The sequence below is a fragment of the Drosophila teissieri genome, unplaced genomic scaffold, assembly GCF_016746235.2.
Source record: "Drosophila teissieri strain GT53w unplaced genomic scaffold, Prin_Dtei_1.1 Segkk7_quiver_pilon_scaf, whole genome shotgun sequence".
Classification (NCBI taxonomy): Eukaryota; Metazoa; Arthropoda; class Insecta; order Diptera; family Drosophilidae; genus Drosophila; species Drosophila teissieri.
Genome location: NW_025225038.1, coordinates 1,718,227 through 1,723,733, shown reverse-complemented (window position 1 = coordinate 1,723,733; position 5,507 = coordinate 1,718,227). Strand labels below are relative to the sequence as shown.

Sequence of the window (5,507 nt, the reverse complement as noted above, 5' to 3'; positions counted from 1 at the left end):
CCGATTGGGTTTAGTTCGGTGTTATGCAGACTTACCACTCCATTTGCAGTCGGGCGAAAGCCTTTTCGGCGAATCTGTCGGGAGGGGTAGAGGGGCTTTTGATCACTTTCGGTTTCGTTACTATCGATCCCTCTCGATATTCACCTGACAACGTCTTTAATATCCCCTCATTTTCTTGTATTTTGGTTAATGATTTTTCATGCAATCATCATTGCTTTTATATCGTTTACACCACTAGACCGATTAACTTCATGGTCGTACTCTACCTTTTCTTAACTATTTTACATTAACGCAAGACTTTTTTTGTTATATAATATTTTTTCTTTTTTTTTTCTTTGGGTTGTTTTGTCTTTTCCCTTTTTTTTTTGGTTTTGATTTAACTCACATTATAATTCATTACACCAATCTCACACATATTATGATATTCTCCTTAGAAACTTCAGTAAATTTTCACAAGAAAAAAAAGTTAGGGAGAAGGAAATTAAATTTCTTTCCTGTGAACCTAAACCTACTTTTTGGTCCTCAACGATCAACTTATTTAAGCGCACAAATATTTTGGGAATTCAAAAGACGGCGGAAAGTAAGAGCACGTAATATGACGTAAATATGTCAGCTTAACGCATATGACTTCTACGTTATGGGACTCGTCTGACGTGAGGGTAGACCTAACCGCAATTTATATTCTACCTCCCCGCCTGGAGGGACGATTGTGTCTTCATATTATGTACATACCACGGAAAACTTCAAAATTTTAAAATTTCCGTCTTTAGTCAAGTCTCTGTAAATAAAATAATATGGGTTGCAAAGGGAAAACTAATTTAGTTAGCTCGCTACGCAGTTCCTGCGGCACGACGACGATAATTCGGAATCGCGATTCCGACTCCGGATTGACTAACAATGTTTGGTTAGTAACACAGTTTACATTAATAGGAAAATGTAGACTTATCTAATTTCAGCGCAAGAACTAGCTGTAGCAGGTGAAGGCTCCCAAAACTACGGTGTGGATTCCTGGCTGGGATGGGCTTCTTTTGCATGCCTTGGGCTCGTTGCTCTCCGCTAATTAATCCCACATTTTGAGCCCCAAAAACGCAGCGACTGAAATTTGGGATTAATTAGATAGTCATGGCAGCGGCAGCGACGGCAGCACCTGCGACATCCAGCGGGAATGCTAGTGCACCTGCTCCACTGCCTGCAGCTGGCCCAGGCGGAGGAGGGGCGTACCAGGTGCTGTTGGGGGAGGGGCAGGTGCCCAGTTCCGGAAAATTCACAAGAACACATGGCTCAAACGGCTGACAGCGGATGGGAAACGTCTGACGTCACGACGACACGGAGGCTTTGCTGGAGGGCTATGCGGAACGTCGTCAAGCACCTGGACACCTGCCGGAGTGGGCCGTTTCTTTGAGGGAAACCCCCCACATCTCCCATGCACTCATCCCCAACTCATCACTCATTCCCAATTGTGGTCACGCTCAGCCACGAGGTGTTGCGCTTTCACGCCGTCTCTTGGGAGATTATGCAAGAGTGGGTGTAAACGCTGCGCTCCAAGTTGCGCGAAATGAAAATTCTGTCGCCGCGCGAAAACCTCTACACGAAGCTACCTGAACAGCGCGCACCGTTGCTGCCCACGCGGGATCCCACATCGCCACTGCCTCCTGTTCCGGCGGCTCTGGTTCCGGGCGTTGTTGGCACCCAGTCATCAGGCTCAGCCAGCGCCACCTCCCGAGCCCTCCTCAAGTCCAGCGCCCACCACACCCGCACCTCCTGCTCCTGCTGCCTTGTCGAACACTTTGACACAGTACCGTCTCAACATGCTCTCGGATTCCATAAGCACATACAGCGAGCAGATCAGTGAGTCGGTAGAGTCAACCCCTGGTCAGGAAGATATCGTGCTAGCTGAGGGAGTCTCAGCGGAGCCACCGTCCACTAGTGATGCCGATTTGAATCTCTCGGACGACGAATACCTTTCGCCCCTGCTGCGCAAGGCATGTGTGCTTACCGAGAATGGAGTTCGCGTTGACGTCGTGGCGGCCACTGCACAGCGCGTTTCTGTCGATCAAATCCTGAACTTGGAGCATATTCTGCAATGCGAACGGCTGATTCCCAGACCACAAACATCACGATCCATGTTCGCTGGAGCGGCTGACAAATCAAAGCGACCGCCACGCAAGCCCCTCCAATCCCAATCATCGGGCGCCGCTCCTGCAAACAGTGCGGACTCTCAGGACAACATTACAATTATCCAAGTGTCGAACACCGGGCACAATGGCCAGGAGCAGCCACCCGAACTGCCACCGCCGAGATGTTTCGATTTCCTGAGGTTAAGACCAAGCCCCAGACTAATGCCAAGCAGCAGCCATCCCAGACTCATCACGAGTATAAAAGAAACGTACAAATCATTCCGTCCAATGCCAGTAGCAGTACCAGTACCATTCAAGTCCTCGGCAAACAGTCCAGTAGCAGTAATCCGTATACAACGCCCGTCAAGCAAAGCTCCTCCAATGGCTCCAGTCCACAGGTGTCGGGCACCACCAAAGTAAAGGTCCTGGGTGACGGAGAGGCCACCACCATGGTGGCTGTCTACGGCACCTGCTATCCAGCGGCCGGAGGAAGTGCCAGCAGCTCTTCCGCAGCCTCTTCCTCTGTTAATCCTGCCAAGCCGCAGACGCCGAGATTAAGTAAAAAGATAATACTTAGGTATTACGAATATAAGCGTGAACACAGAACAGGGTAGTGACTCCATAATCAGTGGTAATGTCCACTACGAGAAGGTCTTCCTATCCTCCAGCATCCCCATCACCAGCAGAAGCAGTCCCACAAGAGTGGCAAGCACGAATACCACCCAGCCGACGACTAATGGCAGTCCAACATTGCCACGTCGACGGTTGGCTTCGCCGGCAACAGCGCAACCAGTGACCCCTAGTGCAGCCGGAAGGGCCGCGCCGCAGTTGACCCGAGGACTAACCGAACTGGTGATAAGTTCGCGACCCAGTAGAAGGGATTTCCACTACTTAAAACTGTTGAACACGCCACTAAAAACTAAGGCACCCCACAAATCAACCAGCGCCGCGAATAACAACATCGAACAGTCTACCTTTCGTATTCGCTGAATAAACACCGCCCGGCGCGCCCGCGCAATAATTATTAAAAGCCAAGTGTTCGCCCTTTTAGAATGTTTTCTCTTTCAGCTAATTTGGAAAATTCCAGGCCAGCCAACCCCAGTACAACCATTTTTTCCCAAAAATTACTGGGGCGGTTGACGTGTTACGGAATATTCAGAATGAATGGTAACATGATTCTGCTGAAGATGTTATCTTGCTAAAATATTCGAAAACGCGAGGCTTCTGTTCAATTTGGTGCAGAAAAAAAGTGCCGTTGCCGACAGAGCTCGAAAGAAAATTGTGGGTCGAATATAGTAAGGACGGGCTCATTAGTTCAAATAGATATTACTTTTTGCCGCAGTTAAAACAAGTCAAAGTAGATGGTTGCTGAACGTGCACTGCCACTGTTTTTGATCGATAATCCCCCTATTTTGTGAAACTTGAAGTAGGGCTTAGCTCGTTTTCCTGGCGTCTCTGATGTACCATCGTTTGGAAACACGGTCTAGCGTCGAATAAATAGGCCTTTAGTTCTTGGTGTAGCACGTTTCGAGTGTTGATGTCGGAAGTGAAGACTGAACGCCGCAAACGCCTGTCAATTTCAGCTGCATGCGCCTTCCGCAAGGCGTCCATTTAGCAGATTCATAAGTGCTGCCGCTAATGTTTTTGTTCCCGCACAACAATTCCCCAGAAACAATTCTCGGACGGAACTGTGGCCATGATATACCAGGAAAGCAAGTCAGTGACAGCCAATGCGACGCGCTTCCTTCCAGTGATTTGCTGATGGTCATCCCAAGGGTGCTGCTTTCCAGTTGGTTTTCAGACAAGATGTAATCCACCGTTGAACACCAGGTATACTCGCTATTGTCTGCGCAACGTTTTCAAGTGCGTGAGCGATGCATGTGTGTTATGCGCAATGATCGAAAACTGACTGACTCAATCTATTTTCACAAAATCAGAATTATGCGTAGTTCTTAACTCTACATGCAATACCAACACATTTTAGAGATTTATTCTAGTCCGCATACACCAATACTAATGTTCACCGCATTTTGCTGTATGCTTCTCGTTTTCGTGCGGACATCTACTTCCCCCCGCTCCTACACGCACCCAGACTACGGTTGCCTGCCGCCCATCAAAGGAATAGAAAAGGTGCCTGCTTGGCGCGGGCCAATCAGAAACACGAAATTGCTGGAAATGTCGTTTAATTAAAATGATCTGCGACATATATTATAGAAATGTATAATAAGGAAATTGGAATTGTTTACGTATTTTTGTAACTTTCGGATCAATTACCGACCGATCAAAATATTGTTGCACTATTACATATCCTATTACAATTCTTACCCTTTCTCATTATTTTTTGATCAGGCAATAGTATTTGCCCAGTTTTTTTTTAAAACCATTCTACGAACATTCATTCTGAACATTCTGTATCAAAATCAAATTTAATATTTGCTCCCTCCACTCTAAACGAAAGCTCACTGCTTTCCGATCTTCAGCGTGTTAAGCCAGGTCCCGACGGAATTTCTGGCTGAGTGCTCAAGCGTCCCACAAGTTAACAGCTAACATATATTTTTTGTTTGCCACGCCCACTCTAACGCCAAAAAGCCGCCCAAAATTGCCACGCCCATAGTATTCAAAAATTAGTTGACATTTTTTAATTTTCTTATTTGTCTTTCCAATTTTTTTTAGGGTTCGCATACGTTTTGAATTTTTTTTTTATGTTTTTAAATTTTAATATATTTTTTGCCAATTTCTATCAATATGCCGAAAAGATTGTTAAATTTCCTCGTTCCTCGACATCACTTGAAATTTGTACGCTAATAAAAAAAAATGTATTTATTAACTTTTTATTTATTGAATCTCTGCAATTATAAAAGATTTTTTTTTTTGAAGTTATCAGTAACATGTTTAAGAATATCATCAGAGGGTGAGCCAGTATTCAACTCCGTTTTAAGTTGTTATTAGTGGTAACGTATTTTCACAAAAACTAAATCTTTTGTTGCATTCCAAAACCAATGCTTTATTAAATCTTTACTGGGCTGGATACATCCTAGAGTTCTCCACGAGTGCACTCAAAATTTTCGGTTATTTGAGTACTCACAAGCCTAACTTGCAATCCGAAACGGTTTCAACAGAGTGAATTGCGCATTGGTGATCGTTGTTTTCGTTGTATGCGTAATAAGTGAAATTCAAACCAAAGCGGAATGGATAGAATGAGTGAATGCTGAGTAAATGTTTAGAGTACTCGGATAAAATTTTGGCATTTTCGTCGTTCATGGCTTGCATAGGCAGCAGAGCAGAAAATTTAATTATGAGAATGCAGAGCTCGGACGAAAGCGTAAGCTTTAAATTGCGGACATATGTACAACATAATATATTTATGTATGTATGAAACATACATAATAT

General features: G+C 45.0%; 1 pseudogene; it reads left to right on the top strand.

Annotated features, from left to right (window-relative positions):
• Positions 1-1,122: 1,122 nt before the first annotated feature.
• Positions 1,123-3,107, top strand: LOC122625803 (annotated as a pseudogene).
• Positions 3,108-5,507: the final 2,400 nt, after the last annotated feature.